General features: G+C 42.0%; 1 protein-coding gene across 1 annotated transcript in view; it reads right to left on the reverse strand.

Moving 5' to 3' along the window:
* Positions 1 to 21,032, reverse strand: part of LOC120997662 (zinc finger protein 282-like) — a 394,601-nt gene that overhangs the window by 8,874 nt on the left and 364,695 nt on the right. The window lies entirely within an intron of this gene.

Raw genomic sequence — 21,032 nt, forward strand, 5'->3', positions numbered from 1 at the left:
CAGCTCCTTCACTTCTAGGTTTAGTGATCAGGGTCTAAATAACAATGTTCTGCTCCTCACTCACTTTCTACCAAACCCCAAACTAATACAGTCACCCCACATAGAAATCCCACTACTAGGACCCTCCTAGATCATGAGAACAGGGGTCCTGTGTCCTCCTGGAGCGGTGGCTGTACATGTCTGCTGTTCCCGTCACGGTCAGTGAAAATGCTGGAGATATCTATGAGAACATCTGTTACATCCACAAGGAGGACACGGGACCCTCGTTGTCATGATCAGTGGGGTCTCAGTGGTCACATATTTATCCCATCCTGTGAACAGGGATATCGTCGTCTTTAACCACTTCCAGACCGGGCCATTTGCCCCCTTCCTGACCAGGCCTAATTTTGCAAATCTGACGTGTCACTTTATGTGGTAATAACTTTGGAACGCTTTTACTTATCCAAGCCATTCTGAGATTGTTTTCTCGTGACACATTGTACTTCATGTTAATAGTAAATTTGAGTCAATATGGTTCACCTTTATATATTAAAAAAATCCAAACGTTAACAAAAATGTGAAAAAATTCACAATTTTTTAATTAGAATTTCTCTGATTTTAAGACAGATAGTGATGCCTCATAAGATATTTATTAATTAACATTCCCCATACGTCTTCTTTATGTTGGCATCATTTTTGTGTAATTTTATTTTTTTAGGAAGTTAGAAGTTTTAGAATTTTAGAAGCAATTTTTGAAATTTTTAAGACATTTTCCAAAGTCAACTTTTTTAACCCCTTAAGGACCCTGGGATTTTCCATTTTTGTGTTTTTGTTTTTCCCTCCCCGCTTTCCCATAGTCCTAACTTTTTTATTTTTCCATTCACATAGCCTTATGAGGGCTTATTTTTTTGCATGACAAGTTGTACTTTTTAATGGCACCATTTAGGGTTGCATACCATGTAGAAGGGAGCGGTAAAAAAATTCCAAATGGGGTAGAATTGGGAAAGAATGCAATTCTGATAGAGCGTTATTTGTTATTTTTTTTACACTGTACACTATGCAGTAAAATTGACCTGTTATCTTCATTCTCCAGATCAGAACGGTTCCAACGATACCACACTTGTATAATTTCTCTTGCGTTTTAATACTGAAAAAATGTAAACCTTTGAGAATTTTTTTTTTTTTTCATAACCATATTCTGACCCCTATAACTTTTTTGTAGCTATGTGTACGGGGCTGTGTGAGGGCTCATTTTTTGCGGGATGATTTGTTCTTTTCAGTGATACCAATTTTAAGTGTGTGCGACTTTTTGATCACTTTTTATTAAGTCGAGTTAAAGGAAAAGGAGTTTAAGACAAAGAGCAGGAAACTAAGGTTGGGATATAATTTCCTTGTGTGTTGTTGGCTTAATTCTAGGTAGTCCTTCAACTACAGCAGACAGGGTCTAATTCTAAATTATATTTACTGTTTTACTTTTTTACTGTTGTAATCCCCATTTAGTATGTGTTGCACAATTGACAGTGCAGTCCAGTGCACATCTTGTCTGATGTCTGCAGTCCTGGAACAGCCGTTCAGGGGTGTATATCTTTGTTCAAGATGTGAGAAAATTACCCGTTTGGAATCGCTAATCGAGTTTCTAAACGGGCAAGTTGCAACACTGAGAGGCATTGACAATTTGCAAAAGAGTTTGCTTCTCACCGAGCAAGCACTCTTTGGGGTAGATGAGGGGGAGGGTGACAGAGAGGAGGCTGAGGAAAGTGAGGTAGCTGGTGCTGGTAGTGGGAGACTCCATTATTAGGGGAACAGATAGGGAAATCTGTCACAAAGACCGTGATCGCCGAACAGTGTGCTGTCTTCCTGACGCTAGAGTTCGACACATCGCGGATCGGGTTGACGGATTACTGGGAGGGGCTGGAGAAGATCCAGCGGTCATCGTCCATATCGGAACCAATGACAACGTTAGAGGTAGGTGGAGAGTCCTTAAAAATGATTTTAGGGATTTAGGTCAAAAGCTTAGGGCAAGGACCTCAAAGGTAGTATTTTCCGAAATACTGCCTGTACCGCGGGCCACACAAGATAGGCAGCGGGAGATTAAGGAGATTAACAAGTGGCTCAAGAACTGGTGTAGGAAGGAGGGGTTTGGGTTCCTGGAGAACTGGGCCGACTTCTCTATCAGCTACAAACTATCGTAGGGACGGGCTGCACCTCAATGGGGAAGGGGCAGAAGTGCTGGGGAGAAGATGGCTAGAAGGTTGGAGGAGTGTTTAAACTAGGGACTGGGGAGGGAAATTACATTATAGGAGGGGAAGATAGGGCAGATAGAGACCGGGGGCAGGTAGTGGGACTGGGGGAGGAATGGAAGGAGGGACTAGAACAGTTCAGAAGGAAAGGTGTAGGGTAAAAAATATACATAAACCTCTCAAATGTATGTATACTAATGCCAGAAGCCTGACTAATACAACTGGGGAGCTGGAATTAGTGATGTGTGAGGAGGACTATGACATAGTGGGAATAACTGAGACATGGCTGGATGATAGCTATGACAGTGGGAATAACTGAGACACGGCTGGATGATAGCTATGACTGGGCAGTTAATGTACAAGGTTACAGTCTGTTTAGAAAAAATTGTCAAAACCGGAGAGGGGGAGGGGTCTGCCTTTATGTAAAGTCCTGTCTAAAGCCCACACTCCGGGAATATATAAGTGAGGGACATGAACATGTGGAGTCACTGTGGGTAGAGATACATGGAGCTGAAAACAACATTTAATTACTAATAGGAGTTTACTATAAAGCACCTAATATACCAGAGTCCACAGAAAATCTACTACTAAATGAGATAGACGAGGCGGCAAATCATAATGAGGTGCTTATTATGGGGGACTTCAACTACCCAGATATAGACTGGGAAACTGAAACTTGTATATCTCATAAAGGAAACAGGTTCTTGGCAATAACCAAAGACAATTACCTCTCCCAACTGGTTCAGGACCCGACTAGAGGGACGGCCATACTGGACTTAGTATTAACTAATAGGCCTGACAGAACAATGAACGTGCAGGTTGGGGGACACCTGGGAAATAGTGACCATAAAGTAATAACCTTCCAATTATCATTCAAAAGAGCGTTTCTACAGGGAGGAACAAAAATACCAAACTTCAAAAAAGCTAAATTTAGCCAACTAAGAGAGGCCATAGGCCTAACTAACTGGGACAAAGTCCTCAAAAATAAAAATACAGCCACAAAATGGGATATCTTTAAAAGAATCATAAAATCTTATTGTGAGAGGTACATACCGTATGGGAATAAAAGGTTAAGGAACAAAAAGAAACCAATGTGGATAAATAGAACTGTAAAGAAAGCAATAAATGACAAAAAGAAAGCATATAAATCACTAAAACAGGAGGATGGCACGGAAGCACTGAAAAACTATAATGAACAAAATAGAACATGTAAAAAACAAATAAAAGCGGCCAAACTAGAGACCAAGAGATTAATTGCCAAAGAGAGTAAAACTAAGCCTAAAATGTTTTCTTAAATTATATAAATGTTAAAAAGTATAAATCTGAAGGTGTCGGCCCTTTAAAGAGTAATGAGGGGGGAGTCGCAGAGAGCGACGAGGAGAAAGCAAAGCTGTTAAATATTTTTTTCTCCAATGTATTCACGGAGGAAAATAAACTGTCAGATAAAATGCAGAATGTAAAAATAAATTCCCCATTAAAAGTGTCCTGTCTGACCCAGGAAGAAGTACAACAGCGACTTAAAAAGATTAAAATAGACAAATCGCCAGGACCAGATGACATACACCCCCGTATCCTAAGGGAATTAAGTAATGTCATAGCCAGACCCTTATTTCTGATATTTGCGGACTCTATACTGACAGGGAATGTCCCACAGGATTGGCGCATGGCAAATGTGGTGCCAATATTCAAAAAGGGTCCAAAAACTGAGCCTGGAAACTATAGGCCGGTAAGTTTAACATCTGCTGGGGGTTAACTGTTTGAAGGTTTTCTGAGAGATGCTATGTTAGAGCATCTCAATGGAAATAAGCAAATACCGCCATATCAGCATGGCTTCGTGAGGGATCGGTCATGTCAAACTAATTTAATCAGTTTCTATGAGGAGGTAAGTTCTAGACTTCACAGCAGCGAATCAATGGATGTCGTATATCTGGTCTTCTCCAAAGCATTTGACACTGTACCACATAAAAGGTTAGTATATAAAATGAGAATGCTCGGACTGGGAGAAAACGTCTGTAAGTGGGTAAGTAACTGGCTCAATGATAGAAAACAGAGGGTGGTTATTAACGGTACATACTCAGATTGGGTCACTGTCACTACTGGGGTACCTCAGTGGTCAGTATTGGGCCCTATTCTCTTAAATATATTTATTAATGATCTTGTAGAAGGCTTGCGTAGTAAAATATCAATTTTCGCAGATGACACTAAACTGTGTAAAGAGGACAGTATACTGTATATATACACTACAGAGGACAGTATACTGTATATATATACTACAGAGGACAGTATACTGTATATATACTACAGAGGACAGTATACTACTACAGAGGACAGTATACTACTACAGTGGGATCTGAAAAGACTGGAGGCTTGGGCAGATAAGTGGCAGATGAGATTTAACACTGACAAATGTAAAGTTATGCACATGGGAAGGAATAATGCAAGTCACCCGTACATACTAAATAGTAAAACACTCGGTAACACTGACATGGAAAAGGATCTAGGAATTTTAATAAACAGCAAACTAAGCTGCAAAAACCAGTGCCAGGCAGCTGCTGCCAAGGCCAATAAGATAATGGGTTGCATCAGAAGGGGCATAGATGGCGGTCATGAGAACATAGTCCTACCCCTTTACAAATCGCTAGTCAGACCACACATGGAGTACTGTGTACAGTTCTGGGCAACAAGGCAGACATAGCAGAGCTGAAGAGGGTCCAGAGGAGGGCAACTAAAGTAATAACTGGAATGGGGCAACTACAGTACCCTGAAAGATTATCAAAATTAGGGTTATTCACTTTAGAAAAAAGACGACTGAGGGGAGATCTAATTACTATGTATAAATATATCAGGGGTCAGTACAGAGATCTCTCCCATCATCTATTTATCCCCAGGACTGTGACTGTGACGAGGGGACATCCTCTGCGTCTGGAGGAAAGAAGGTTTGTACACAAACATAGAAGAGGATTCTTTACGGTAAGAGCAGTGAGACTATGGAACTCTCTGCCTGAGGAGGTGGTGATGGTGAGTACAATAAAGGAATTCAAGAGGGGCCTGGATGTATTTCTGGAGTGTAATAATATTACAGGTCATAGCTACTAGAGAGGGGTCGTTGATCCAGGGAGTTATTCTGATTGCCTGACTGGAGTCGGGAAGGAATTTTTTCCCCCTTAGGTGGGGAAAATTGGCTTCTACCTCAGTTTTTTTTTTTGCCTTCCTCTGGATCAACTTGCAGGATAACAGGCCGAACTGGATGGACAGATGTCTTTTTTCGGCCTTATGTACTATGTTAGTCGAAGTGCCCAAAAATTGAAAATTGGCTGTTTTTATTTTTTTCCCCCGCTACTCCATTTGCCATATGCCATTAATATTGTTATATTTTAATAGTATGGGCATTTTTGCACGCGGCGATGCCCATGATGTTTATTTTTTTTATTATTGGTTAAGTATTTTTATTTTAAGGAAAGGGGTGTGATTTGAACTTTTAGGTTTTTTTATATTTAGAAAAACATTATTTTTTTTAAACTTTTTTTAAGTCACCTTGGGTGACAATAACTGGCAATCATTAAACTGCCCATAGTATTCAGTGATGGCTAAATAGCCATCATTGAAGACATAATTTGCACTATATCAATACAAGGCTGCCACCTAGTGGCCTGTATTGGCATAGTCATCTAATTGAAGCCTGCTTGAGGCTTCGGTCAAATAGCACAAGGTAACAGGTTCCCCTATCTCAGCCGGGGAAAGCTGTTACCGGACCAGAAGCGCGCCACTTCCCGTTCCGGTCTGCTTAGATGCCGTGGTCACATTTGACCACGGCATCTGAAGGGTAAGATGCAGAATAGCAGAAACCCTGTGGCTAAGGCGCCCACTGCACGAGCGAGCAAGCGGGCGCCATGTTTAGGGATCGGACGTACAGCTAGGTAATGGGTCCTTAAAGGGTTAAGGACCAGTTCAGTTCTGAAGTCACTTTTGTGGGGCTTACATAATAGAACCAACCCAAAAATGACCCCATTTTAGAAACGATACCCCTTGAACTATTCAAAACTGTTTTTTGAAATGTCTTTAACCCTTTAGGTATTCCACAGGAATTAAAGCAAAATAGGAGGTGAAATTTCAAAATTTCAATTTTTTTTGCAGATTTAGCATTTTAATCAATTTTTTCCTGGGACACATCAAGGGTTAACAACAAAACAAACATTATATTTATTACCTTGATTCTGCAGTTTGCAGAAACCCCCAATATGTGGTCGTATACCGCTGCTTGGGCACACGGCAGGGCACAGAAAGAAAGGAGCGTCACATGGTTTTTGGAGGGCAGATTTTGCTGGAATGGTCTTTCGGCACCATGTTGCATTTGAAGAGGCCCTGAGGTATCTCCACAGTGAAAACCCCCAAAAAGTGACCACATTTTGTAAACTACACCACTCAAGGAATTTTTAAGGGGTGTAGCAAGCACTTCACTCAACAGCTGTTTTATAGAATTTTTAATACTTGGGTGTGAAAATGAAAAATTACATTTTTGTTTTTACAAGAAAATGGTGCTTTAGGCCCAAACTTTCTTTTTCACAAAAGATAACAGGAGAATATCCCCCCAATTTGCTACCAATTTTCTCCTGAATACAGTAACACCAAATTGTGGTCGTAAACTGTTATTTGCAGATACGCCAGGGCTCAGAAGGGAAGGAGCGGCATCTGGATTTTCTAATATGGAATTTTCTGTCATGGTTTTTAAGAGCAATAACTTTTTTTTATTTTTTGTTCAATGAGCTGTAGTTTTTATTGCCACCATTTGGCTTTCTGGTTGCTTTCTATCTCATTTTTGGGAGGTGAAGTCATTTTTCACATTTTTTATTACACCGTTCATTTGATGGGGAAGATCATGTGATGTATTTATACAAATACGTCTAGTTTGTATCTTTTTTATTTTTACGTTTTACACAATAAAAACATATATTTTTTTTATGTTATTGTGTTGCCATTTTCTTAGAGCCATATTTTTTCATTTTTCTGGCTATAATCTTGTGTGAGGGCTTGTTTTTTGCAGGATGAGAGGATGTTTTTATTGCTACCATTCTGGAGTACATACAACTTTTTGATTGATTGATATTATTTTTTTTTGTGATTTGAGGTGACAAAAAAAAACCAGTTTTGGCATAATTAGTATTTGTTTTTTTTATTACACCGTTCACTTGATGGGGTAGATCACGATATTTTTGTAGAGCCAATTGTTACGGACGCGGCGATACCAATTATGTCTTTTTTATTGATTTCTAACATTTTACACAATAAGGCCGAATGCACACGACCGTGGAACACGGACGTGAGCAGTCCGTGGTATCCTGGCCTGGCATCCTGCTGAGAGCAGGAGCGCATGGCGTCATTGGTTACCATGCAGTGTATTACTGTACTGCAGTGGCGCCTCGAAACGCACGGTGTCATAGCAACCAATGACGCCGTGCGCTTCTGCTCTCAGCAGGATGCCACATGTTTTTGTGTTGCAATTTTCATAGAGCCATATTTGTTTTCATTTTCTGGCTATGGTCTTGAGTGGAGGCTCATTTTTTGCGGGATGAGGTGACGTTTTTATTGCTACTATTTTGGGGGACATACGACTTTTTGATTGACTAACATTATGTTTTTTGGGAGATGAGCTCACAAAAAAAATTTTTAAAAATGTTTACAGCATTCACCTGATGGGGTAGATCATATCCCCTGGTGGTCACATGATCATTGGGCCGGGACAGGAAGTGCATAACGCTTCCTGATCTGTACAAGCCATCTAGAAGGCACGGACACCTGGGAACTGTCCCTGCCTTCTCTCTGAGGGTGCCCTACTGTCACTGGCAGCAGGCCCCCCGCTCGGCAGCTGCACGATTAGCGTGCAGCTGCCATCTCTGAATGGACGTTCCAGAATGTCCAGAGATAAACCAACCGCCCAAGGACGTTTATAGTCAATAGGCGGTAGGGAAGTGGTTAATAACTCTTTTACTTTCCGTTGATGGAGTCCTTTTTATATTTGGTATTAATCTCTTTAGACGGCTCTAAGACAATATGGAAGGAGCAGCGCGGTGGACACCCACAGGTCCGGTGTCACAGACTGTAAGAAATCCAGTATCAAACACGGTGAGGAGCTCCGGGCACAGACCGACCACAAGGATCATCATCAATTATTATTTATTAATTATAAAAAATCATTAATCAAAAAGGCAGAACACACAATGGACGGTCCAATCAATAATCAAACCACAGGACGAAGGCATTATTGATGGTTCAGGGGTAGACGGATGAAACTGAACGTAAAATGTAAAAATAACTAAAGAAAAACACAGTATATGATGGTCCAGATAAAGTATCATTTAGTATAACCTGTATAATACACACCAGCAGGGGGCGCACTGCGGGTAAACGAAGTGCACTTATAAATGGTGGATTCACCTAAAAAATGTCTAAAACCCGTTATCGCTATATTGTGCCTAATAATGTTACTGCTAGTAGTAGTAATAGAGGGTTCAAGAGGAGTTCCAATGGCTTAGTGTAAAAATGCTTTATCTTGATATATCTGCAATGTCACGTATATTTCTGCTGACCTGAGATAACAGGCCATATCTCACAGCCACCACTAGATGGGGCTGGTATCACCCTCCATATAAGGAGTCAGCACAGTGCAGTGAGTGAGGAGAGTCTGGTCTAAACCGGTAGAGTCAGAGACAGCGCAGGGTTAGAGGAAGCAGAAAGATGTGAAGCTGACCCTTAGCAACTCCTGGATTCAGGTACCAGCCAGGGGGAGGCCTGAAGGAGAAAGGAACAACTGCCAGAAGCAAGCCAGATTTAACAGAGAGGTGTAGTGAAAGTCCAGTAGAGGTAACGTGTCTGAAGTGACTTATTGACTCTACAGCCTCCATGTTCAGGAGTAGCCTCCAATGCCTGAGCACACACCACACAACTTGGCCCACTGTGACAAGTTGGATCTTGTGGAAGTGTCCTGTAAGTACAGTAACCTGCTCAAAGACTGGAGCAGAAGAGTCTCCCTGCTGTTAGGGAGAACCGCCCTGTTGGTTGCCTAAAGTAAACTCTACACCCCGGGCCTGGGTGCTTGTTTGTACAACTCAGTTAGAGAGGTGCAGTAAAGTGCTTTCCGGAGACAATTGTGCCTGTTACCTCAGATCTCAGCTGTGACAACTGTGAAATCTGCAGAAATGATGCCTGTGAAACCTCTGCCAGTCCATGCATGATGAACCTATGATTAGGGTTGAGCAAATTGAGCGCCAGATCCAAGATCCAAAGTCGATTCGTTGCAAAACTTTGGTTTAATGCTGTATGGAGAACTGTCTCCGTACAGCATTAAAATGTATGGACTTTGCGGAGGCAAAGTTTGTTAAGTCTGAAGTCGTGTGAGAATTTGGTGAAGAACTTCGGGCATTTGATTCTACAACTTTAAAAACATTTTAAAACAGGAATCCGCAGTCGGCTTTGTTACCAAGGTACAGAAGCCAACTTCAGACTCCTGTTTTAAAATGGTTTTAAAGTTGTAGAATAGAAGCCCGAAGTTCTTCACCAAAATGTTACACGACTTTGGACTTTTGGGTGAATTTTGCCTCCGCGAAGTTCATACTTTTTTTTTTTAGATCTTTATTACTTTTTTACAATCAATAATGATAATTTTTTACAGCAATTTTATTCATTTACATACATATAAAATTCCCCCTAAGCCACTGCTTATATATATATATATCTAAAAAAAATAAAAATGAAAATAATAATTTCTCTCCCCTATCCCTTCCCTCCCACCTCATCTCCCCAACCCCTCCCTCCCACCTCATCTCCCCAACCCCTCCACCCAATATCCTCTGTCATTTAATTTAGCCATTTCTGCCATGTTCTGGCAAATCTGGATTATTTTTTATTTTTATTTACCAGGTGGAATTCCTCACTGGTCAGCGAGACTCTGGTGGACCTCATCAACCAAGGGAGCAGTACTCCCCCCCCCCCCCCCCCCCCCAGTGACGAACAATACATAGAATAGTAGTTTAGATGCTATCTCTCGGTGTTGAGGGGTATCCACTCCTTCCATCACCCCCAAAATACAGTTTTCAAATTGGGTACTTTAAACCGATGATATTCCTCTATTTTTCCGTTAACCTTTGCCCAGAACTCTCAAATTCTTACGCATGTCTAAAGTGTATGTATATCGTCAACTCCTATCTCTCTGCATTTTTGACAGCCAAACACCTTGGATTTATAACACTTCATTAAAATCTTAGGAGAGTAGAAGAGGCGGTACAGTATATTAAATTGGATGATTCTATGTGAAAAATTCTTTGAGACCCTACTTTTTTCCTGTATGGCCAGTTCCCAAAACTCTTCCCGTTGGGGATTTATAGCCCCTTGCCATTTATGCATTAAGCTACCAACTGCTCTACTCTTAGTTTTTTTATATAACATTTTGGAAACTAGTTTCTCACATGGTGTCAATTCCATCATTTTTACTAGTGGTAACGATAGGGTGGCAATTTGTGTACCTTTTCCTACCATTTTTCTCAATGCTTGTTTCAATTGTATATAATAAAACCTCAGATCTATACTATTTAATTGGAACCTATCTATAAAGTCTTCATAGGGAATTAAAGTACCCCTCATTCCATACCTGGCCCAGTTTGTATATTCCATATTTCCACTAAATTCTCTGTTCAATAAACATTAATTCTGTAAAACAGATATTGTCCCACAGTATGGTACCGATATGGGGATCACTCTGCGACCACAATTCTCTAGCTTCCTTCCATGTTTTAAACATCAACTCGAATATTGGTGGCTTTTCATCCCGCTGTTGCAGCAAAGTACCTGCCTCCAATATTTGGAAGATGTTACATTTTTCCAATCTTTTGTTAATCTCCACTATCATATTCTTGTATCTTTGCGTACTACTCCATGTTAACATATTTTTTATGTGGCCGGAAATAAAGTAGAGTTCCAGGTCTGGTACTGATAATCCACCCTCCTTCTCATGGATGCACAATATTTGTGCCTTTATACTCGGTTTTTCCCCTCGCCATATTAGATCCGTTAATAAACTAGTTATTATTTTGAAAATTCTTTTTGGGATTATCGCCGGCGTATTCCACATAATATAGTTTAAGCCGGGTAATAAGCACATCTTCACCAGTGAGATACGACCTGCCATTGAGACATATAGTTTTTTCCATATCTCTATTTTTTTCCTAATTTCCTTTATTTTTGGGACCACGTTCATTTGGACATAGTCTCTGGGGTTTGGGGTAATATAAATACCTAAATATTTAACCGGTTCGTTGATCCTCTTAATCTCGAGTGGTCCCGGTCTAAAATCATTCAGAGGGTCACAGGCGGATTTAGACCAATTTATTCTAAGTCCAACATATTTACCATACTGATCAAAAACTTGAGAGATCTTAGTTAGTGAACCATGTGAACCCACAAACAGCATGATGTCATCTGCATAAAGCACAATTTTTTCCTCATATCTGCCAAACTCAAACCCTACAATTTCTTTATCCTGCCTGATCATATCTGCAAGTGGTTCCATGGCTATAGCAAAAAGCAGAAGAGAGAGGGGACAACCCTGTCTAACTCCCCTTCCATTTACTAACACCCTTGCTGATATGTCAGTATACAATAGTTTTACCCAAGAGATAACGTTTTCACCAAATCCCATTTTCTTCAGCGTATTAATTAGAAAGGGCCATTCTACAGTATCAAAGGCTTTTAAAGCATCTATGGTTACAATAATTCGTTGCCCGCAATTTGTACGTTCAAGTTGAGTGTTCACAAAATAACGCATGAGATTATCGGTTGTGGCCTTTCCTGCCATGAATCCGGTCTGATCCTCATGAATAAGCCCAGAGACCACGCTCCTGAGTCTGACTGCCAATACCCTGGCTAATATTTTATTATCAGTACTAATCAGTGAAATAGGATGATATGAATCCAGGAATGTTGGATCCTTTCCAGGTTTTAAAATAAGTGTGATTAGGGCTTCTCGCAGGGAATCTGGCAGTTTTCCCCCCTTCCTCGATTCCACCCACATAGTGAGCAGTTTCGGTATTAGTATTTCTTTATATTGTACATATACCTCGAACGGAATACCGTCTATTCCCGGGGCCTTATTTTTTGTTATCCTGGATAGTGTATCATCTACTTCTAGAGAGGTTAGGGGAGTTTCCAAACGCTCACATTGATCTGCTGTTAATCTGGAAATATAAATTTTATCCAGAAACTGTTGTATCTCCTCTGAATTCTTATTAACCTAACTACTGTATATATCTTCAAAATGTTTTTGCCGTATGTTCAGTAGGTTTATGTCCCGATTCGTCAATTAAACTGTGAATATAACTATTCCTTTTTTCTTGGCTAGCTTTTTACCCGGTATGTGTGCCTGAATGTAATTATCTCTTACAAAGTTTTCTTTTTGATGTTCTGCCAATAAAAATAGTTTGTCCTGTAATTTAGAGGCTTTCTCTATCCAATCCTTATAACTTTGCTCTGTAGGGTTTTTAATGTGCTTTATTTTTTACATATTTTTCCATTTCTTTTATTTTCTTTTAATCCTTTCTTATACCTTATTGTATATTGTTTAAAAATCCCTCTAATGAAAGCCTTTGCAGCTTCCCATACCATGTTAGTTGCCGCAGAACCATCATTTATCTCAAAGAATTCCATTATCTCTTCCAGGATCTTTTTGTGTACACCCATGAAGTTTATCCATCCTATATTTATATTCATCCCTATTTTTTTGTTGTTGTTGTTTTTATATTTATATTAATTGGATTATGATCCGAAATCCCTCGTTGTGCATATTTAACACCTTCTATATAAAGTGAACCTTTGTTATTTGTAAAAACTGAATCAATCCGTGATAGACTCCTATGAGTCTTTGAGAAACATGAATATTTTCTTAATCTTGGGTACATTACCCTCCAAATATCAATCCATCCCATTTCCTCTGTAATATATTTTAAATTTGGTCCTGTATAAAGAACTTGGGTGTTACCTATTCTACATTTATCTATTCTTCCATCCATTACATTGTTGAAATCTCCCATAACTAAAAGTGCTTTATCCCCCGCTGTCATGCCCTGCTCAGGCTATGTGCGGAGGTCTGCCAGGTTAGCAGCACGGGTGTAGCCTTTTTGTTTGGAGTTGAGCTATATCCGCCTCCCTTCAGGTGCACTGGGTGTGGTCGTTGGTTTGAGTTTAAATTACGCCCACTCCCAGTGTCCTGTGCAGGTTATAGCTTCTGTCTGGCTAAGAGGAAGGAAGGAAGGATTTGCTGTTCCTGCTCAGTAAAGATAAGTTGGTTTTGCTTTCTTGTGGTTGTCTGTCTAGGCTGTTAGAGAGACGCCTGCCCCCTCCAGGTCCTGAGGGAGCAGGCTGCCTCTTTCCCCATTTCACCATCTTAGGGATTCTAGGGAATCTTCAGCCTAGGCACGGGGACATGTTTTTTCCCACCTTCAGGGTCTGAACATGGGCATAGAAGTCTAGGGAGAGCTGGTAGGGATTTGTCAGGAGGTGACCTCTATCCCCAGATTCTTGCCTAGACACTTGTTTGTTTATATCCTGTGTATCTTATATCCTGTCCGCCGTGACATTATAACCCGCCCATACCTTGACTGCCATTTCTCAGCTGTTTTGAGATGGAGTCAATTGAGGTGCTAGTTGATCGCATGCAGGGATTATCCCTAGAGGTTGCGGATCTGCGTAATTCGGTCACACGGTGTCAGAATGCTCTGGCATCAGGTGCAATAGGAGTAAGTCAAATTTATGGGGAGCCTAAAGTCACTCTCCCTGATAGATTTGCAGGGGGTGTGGATGACTTTATCCGCTTTAAAGAGTCATGCAAGTTGTATTTTCGGCTGTGTCCATCTTCGTCTGGTGATGAAAGTCAGAGGGTAGGGATAATCATTTCCCTGCATAAAGGAGACGCGCAATCCTGGGCCTTTTCTCTGCCGTCCGGGTCTCTGGCCCTCCGGTCGGTGGAAGAATTTTTTAAAGCCTTGGGATTAATTTATGATGATCCAGATCGGGTCTCGATGGCAGAATCTAAATTGCTTATTTATTACAAGGTGAACATACAGCAGAGGCTTACTGCGTTGAGTTTAGGAGATGGGCTACTGAGTCAGAGTGGAATGACCCCGCGTTACGTAGTCAGTTTTGTCAGGGGTTATCTGAGAGATTGAAAGATGCCCTAGCTTTTCATGAGTACCCGGATACATTGGAGAATGCTATGTCTTTGGCAGTACGGTTAGATAGATGTATTAGAGAGAGGTGTAAGGTTCCCTCTGCGCAAGGGATCCCTTCTGTGAGTGGTTTCGTCTCACCTGCTCCCCAGGGTGATATGACATGTAACTCTGGGGTAGGGGAGGAACCCATGCAGCTGGGTCAGGTATCTATCCGTTCTGGTAGTAGGAACTTTAGGAGGTTGCATAAACTATGTTATTACTGTGGAAAAAGTGGTCATTTTATTTTTGCTTGTCCTTTTGTTAAACCGCATGTTGAAGAGAAAGAATCACAAAGAGGTTTACTTAAAGAGAAAAAAGAAACATCCCTGACTCTTGGTAGTGTGAATGGGGTGGTGGAGCAAGCAGGTAAGCAAGCTCCCTGTAATACTCGTTTTCTCCTTCCAGCTATGGTGGCGCTAGACTCAAGACATTTTTTTGTTGAAGTATTCATTGACTGTGGTGCTGGGGTAAACCTTATTGATTTTCTTTTTCTTCAAAATCTGGGTCTAAGTACTTGCACTTTAGAAAGAGAGATTCCAGTTTTCGCAATTGATTCTTCCCCTCTTTCTCAAAGGAGTCTCACTCATATTGCTCATGGTATTCTATTAAGGGTGGGTGATTCACATGTTTTTTTTTTCTTTTGAAATATCTTTATTATTTATCTTGCATAGACAACAGTATAAAACAAATATCTAATCACAGAGAATACTCACGTATGACAGATACATTTGAGCGGTATATCGCTTCAGTACTAACCAACGTACATACATACAAAAGCATCTATATCCAGGATTACCCTAGGTTGATATCAATTCTCTGTCATACATAACATACACTCAAAAAAAAAACATCCCCCCCCCCAAGGCTCCGGAAAGTACCGGAGACCGCTCTTTGTTATACATAAAAACTGTCAGCTGATTTAGGACTGTCATTGCAAATGGTGGCGGGATGTACAAGAAGGCTAAAATACACTTTCTACCGTTCCATTGGGCGTAGAGGAAGATGAATCTCTATCAATCAGCTGATCTAATAGGATAAAGTCAATGCTTTGGTGTACATACACACTTATCCCTCGGGAGTATGACGAGAAGCCGGAGTGGAACTGATGCCCTGCCCATCTCTTTATAATGTATTCTGGGATATCAGGTGTAGCGTGCGTTTCCAGTAGGGCCACTATTGCGGGAAGGTGCCGAATAATCAAATCAAAGACCACTACCCGTTTCGTTCTATCAGCCAGTCCACGCACATTCCATATCATCACTCTATTATTAATCATGTTATGTATTATAGAGGAAACGTCCGTCGCCCCCCAAAAGCAACCGCAACCAGGCCAGGGTCCGCCTCCCCCCACCCCCACCCCTGCTCCCCCCCCCCATCGCATCCCCCTTACTGGTTCACTGATGCAAAGCATCGTTGTAAACCTCTCACATTTCGCCCATCCGTCCATGGGCCGCCCCCACTATTCCCCCACCCCCTACATTGGGTCAACCTCCTGCCGCCACGGCCAGAGTCCAATATCTAATCCCTAACAGTGTCTAACCATTCCAAGGTTTCTCTAGGTGAATGGAAGAACATTACATTGTCCCTGTAAACCACTCTTAACTTTGCGGGGTATAACATAGAGTATTTGATGTTTCCACCCCGTAGTCTTTTCTTAATATCGAAGTACTCCCTACGCTTATTTTGAGTGTCCTTAGAGAAGTCAGGGTATATCTGTATCGAATGGCCATTAAAGGCAATCTCTGCTAGTTCCCTCTTACGTCGAAGCACCCAATCTCTATCACTAGAGGATACTATCCTAATTAAGAGGGGTCGAGGGGGGCCACCCGGCGGAGGTTTTTTTGCAGGCATTCTATGCGCTCTCTCCACACAGAGTGCAGGGGTATCCCCACAGGGTCCCAACACGTCGATCAGCCATTTTTGCATAAACGCCACGGGGTTCCCCCCCTCTACCCCCTCTGGAAAACCCACTATTCTAAGGTTGTTACGGCGTGCTCTATCCTCCATGTCTGTTAATCTCGCATTAATCCGTTTGTTTTCTTTGTCTAGTTCGTCTATTTTTGTAGTCATCTGTCGCTGTTCTGTTTGGACCTTTGATAGCCCAGTTTCTACAAATGAGATAACAGCCCTAATTTTATTCATATCATCTCTAATGAGGGTAAACTCAGTCTGCAGTGTCTGCACGGTGGTGGAGATGTCTAAGACTGATTGGTTGGTGGTCTGCACAACCGACAATATGTCCGCCAACTTATTCTCGATCATATCAAATCTCGTACACTGTTCTAACAGTACCAGTGGTTCTACCTGTGCTTCCACCGGCTCAGGTATTTCCCCCCCCCCTCTGTTTGGGTGGGGGCGATTTCAAATATTTGTCCATTCTAGCCTGTGGGCTGTTACCATCACCCGCCCTAGGGGATCCCATACCCCCAGATCGCCTATTATATTTAGGAGGCATATTTCAAACTTGTCCAGCGGGGGTACACCACATAGAGAGAAGTGGGGGAAAAGAATAAGAGAAGTATCCCAAAGACAAATACTCTTACAGTGTCACCCCCTGTCAAATATATACTAACACCGGGTCGATGACTGATTTTCTACTGTGTATATTAAGTAACAGGGTGGGATTATATGCATATCCAGCATTGGTTTGTCCAATCCCAACTAGGAGGAGTATAGTAGTATATATCCGCCTATTTGAGACATGCACGTATACATAAACGAAAAACAATTGTGCATATAACATAGAGTTAATAAATGACAAAGTTCAGCCCAAGAGCGACCTGCAGAAAGAAGTGCCAGCAAAAACTAAGCACCTATTCACATGTTGAGATCATGTCTTATTTTGTCATGAAGGACTTGCCCGCTCCTATAGTCTTAGGGTTACCATGGTTGACAAAACATAATCCAATTATAGATTAGCAAGCAAGACAGATCATTGGTTGGAGTGAATTTTGTTCGGACAATTGTCTTGGCACATCTATCTCTGGTGTGTCTACTACGGCTTTACCTCAGTATATCTCAGATTTTGCGGATGTCTTTTCGGAGGGTGGGGCTAAGGAATTGCCCCCTCATCGTGACTATGATTGTCCAGTTAATCTCATCCCAGGGGCTAAATTGCCAAAGTCTCGGCTTTACAATCTTTCTCAACCTGAAAGAGAGGTCATGCGGAAATATATTGCCGAGAGTTTGGCAAAAGGTCATATTAGGCCATCTAAGTCTCCGGTGGCAGTGGGTTTATTCTTTGTAAAGAAAAAGGATGGATCACTGAGACCTTGTTTGGATTTCCGGGAATTGAACCAAATTACGGTCCGTGATCCGTATCCATACATCAGACTATAATTTCCCGTTTTTGGTCCTATAATTAAAATATAACTTTTATTTTCCTTTTGTTAAACTCTATATTCCACACAGAAAAAAACACACTTATTAAAAGGTATATGGAGGACTTAGACATTAAAGTGTAATTACACAGGCTAGACACAAATAGCCTGTATATGATTTTTGTGTGAAAGAGAAAGTCCTCCTGAATAATACAGATACTGAGCCCACAGGTCTAAGTCCTCCATATACCTTTTAATAAGTGTGTTTTTTTCTGTGTGGAATATAGAGTTTAACAAAAGGAAAATAAAAGTTATATTTTAATTATAGGGTGATCCGTATCCCCTTCCTTTGATCTCCGATCTTTTTGATCAGATTGTTGGAGCCAAGGTGTTCTCCAAGTTGGATTTAAGAGGGGCCTACAATCTGATCAGAATCAAGGAAGGGGATGAGTGGAAAACGGCCTTCAACACGCACGAGGGTCATTTCGAGAATCTGGTTATGCCTTTTAAGGTTAACTAACGCGCCAGCGGTATTTCAACAATTCGTCAATGACATTTTCCATCATTTTGTGGGGAGGTTCGTGGTAGTTTACTTGGATGACATTCTAATTTACTCTCCTGATCTGAAGACCCATCAGGATCACGTGAGACAGGTTTTGACGATCCTTCGGGAGAATAAATTATATGCCAAATTGGAGAAATGTGTGTTTTCTGTGCAGGCGCTTCAGTTTCTGGGATATCTGCTCTCTGACTCTGGTTTTCGTATGGATCCCGAAAAGCTCCGGGCGGTTCTGGAATGGGACCGACCGGAGAATCAGAAAGCTTTGATGCGGTTTTTGGGGTTTACTAATTATTATAGAAAATGTATCTTGAACTATTCTACCATTGTGAAACCTCTGACCGATTTGACTAAGAAGGGCGCCGATGTCTGGTCGGATGAGGCATTGCAGGCCTTTTCGGCTATTAAGGAATGTTTTGCGTCTGCTCCCATTCTGGTGCAGCCCGATGTGTCTCAGCCATTCGTGGTGGAGGTTGATGCATCAGAAGTGGGGGTTGGAGCAGTGCTGTCGCAGGGTTCATCTCCTGGCAAATGGGTTCTGTGTGCTTTTTTTTCCAAGAAGCTCTCGGTCGACGAGAGGAATTATGATGTAGGAGATAGGGAATTGCTGGCCATCAAATTGGCCTTTGAGGAATGGCGTCACTGGTTGGAGGGGGCGTCTCATCCCGTTACAGCAGGCATCTCAAACTCCGGCCCTCCAGCTGTTGCAAAACTACAACTCCCAGCATGCCCGGACAGCTTACAGGTATCAGCCTACAGCAGGGCATTGTGGGAGTTGTAGTTTTACAACAGCTGGAGGGCCGCAGTTTGAGATGCCTGCGTTACAGTATATACGGATCATAAGAATTTGGCTTACCTGTAATCTGCCAAGCGTCTGAACCCTAGACAGGCCAGATGGTCACTGTTCTTTACCAGGTTCAATTTTGTGGTTACTTTTCGCCCGGGGGTTAAAAACGTCAAGGCCGATGCGTTGTCTCGCAGTTTTCCTGGGGGATGTGATTCAGAGGATCCTGCTCCGATTTTGGCTGATGGGGTGGTGGTCTCCGCTCTGTATCCCGAATTGGAGATGGAGTTGTTGGGAGCCCAGGAGGGGGCTCCTGGTTCTTGTCCCCAGGAAGGTTGTTTGTTCCTGATGGACTGCGATACAAGGCATTCAAGGAACATCACAATACTGTCCTTGCTGGACATCCTGGTGGTAAGTCCACCTTTGATCTTGTGTCCCGGAGGTTCTGGTGGCCCGGGTTACGTAAAAGTGTTGAGGATTACGTAGCAGCTTGTGAAACCTGTGCACGGTCAAAGGTTGCTCATACTCGACCTGCTGGTAGAAATGTCGCGAACATAAAATTTTCCGTTCGCGAATGGCGAACGCGAATTTCCTCAAATGTTCGCGAACGGGCGAACCGCCATAGACTTCAATAGGCAGGCGAATTTTAAAACCCACAGGGACTCTTTCTGGCCACAATAGTGATGGAAAAGTTGTTTCAAGGGGACTAACACCTGGACTGTGGCATACCGGAGGGGGATCCATGGCAAAACTCCCATGGAAAATTACATAGTTGACGCAGAGTCTGGTTTTAATCCATAAAGGGCATAAATAAGCTAACATTCCTAAATTGTTTGGAATAACGTGCTTTAAAACATCAGGTATGATGTTGTATCGATCAGGTAGTGTAAGGGTTACGCCCGCTTCACAGACATTGACAGACCAAACTCCCCTTTTAACACACCGCAAACAGTCCATTTGCACAACCGCAAACTCCCCATTTGCACAAGGTTGGATACCAAGCTAGCCATGTCCCGTTCCTTGTCCTCACTGATGTCATTGAAGGTCTCTTCCTCCGCCCAGCCACGTACAACACCAAGGGTCCCCGAAAGGTGACAACAAGCCTTCTGGGACGCTGTGTTTGGTCTTCCACCTCCTCAAAGCCACCTTCCTCCTCTGACTCATCTTCTTCAGACTCCTCTCTATGCGTTATTATAAGGTGTGTTAAGTAGTACTATTCTTATCAGTTTAATCCCTGTTACGTCCCCTATCAGGGGACGTGTATATGGAATCGATTTTAGGAACCGGGAGAAGGAAAAAGATGCTTGGTCGGTCCTCCTACTTCAAATTTGGGGCACTGTGCGTGCAATCTAATGTGCCACCAGATATGAGTAGTGTGTTAAGTAGTACTATTCTTATCAGTTTAATCCCTGTTACGTCCCCTATCAGTCCCCTATACTTTTCGAGTTCAGGGTACGTGGCCTCTGAACACTGGACATTATTCTAGGGCCAAAGGGAATCACAGCACCACGATCACGACGGCCCCTGCGGGGTGGCCTGCCTCTGCCTGTCATTTTTTTTTCGATTAGTGGTACTATGCGTGCAAGCTACTGTGACACCAGATATGAGTGGCACTGTGCACTGGCAGAAGATGGCAGAGTAGACGCTGTAGGCCTGACACACACGCTTGCAGAGAACTAACTGCTATTCAATCTATTACAGTCAAATTTCTAGTTTTTTTTTTTTATGCACACTACTGTTACACCAGATATGAGTTGCACTGGTGTGACACTGTTCCCTGGCAGGCCCTGAAACGCACACGCGTGCAGGCAACTGACTGCTATTATATTACAGTCAAAAAAGTTTTTTTTTTTTTTTTTTTAAATGAAAGCTATTGTGACACCAGATATGAGTGGTGGC

Source organism: Bufo bufo, chromosome 4, assembly GCF_905171765.1.
Source record: "Bufo bufo chromosome 4, aBufBuf1.1, whole genome shotgun sequence".
Classification (NCBI taxonomy): Eukaryota; Metazoa; Chordata; class Amphibia; order Anura; family Bufonidae; genus Bufo; species Bufo bufo.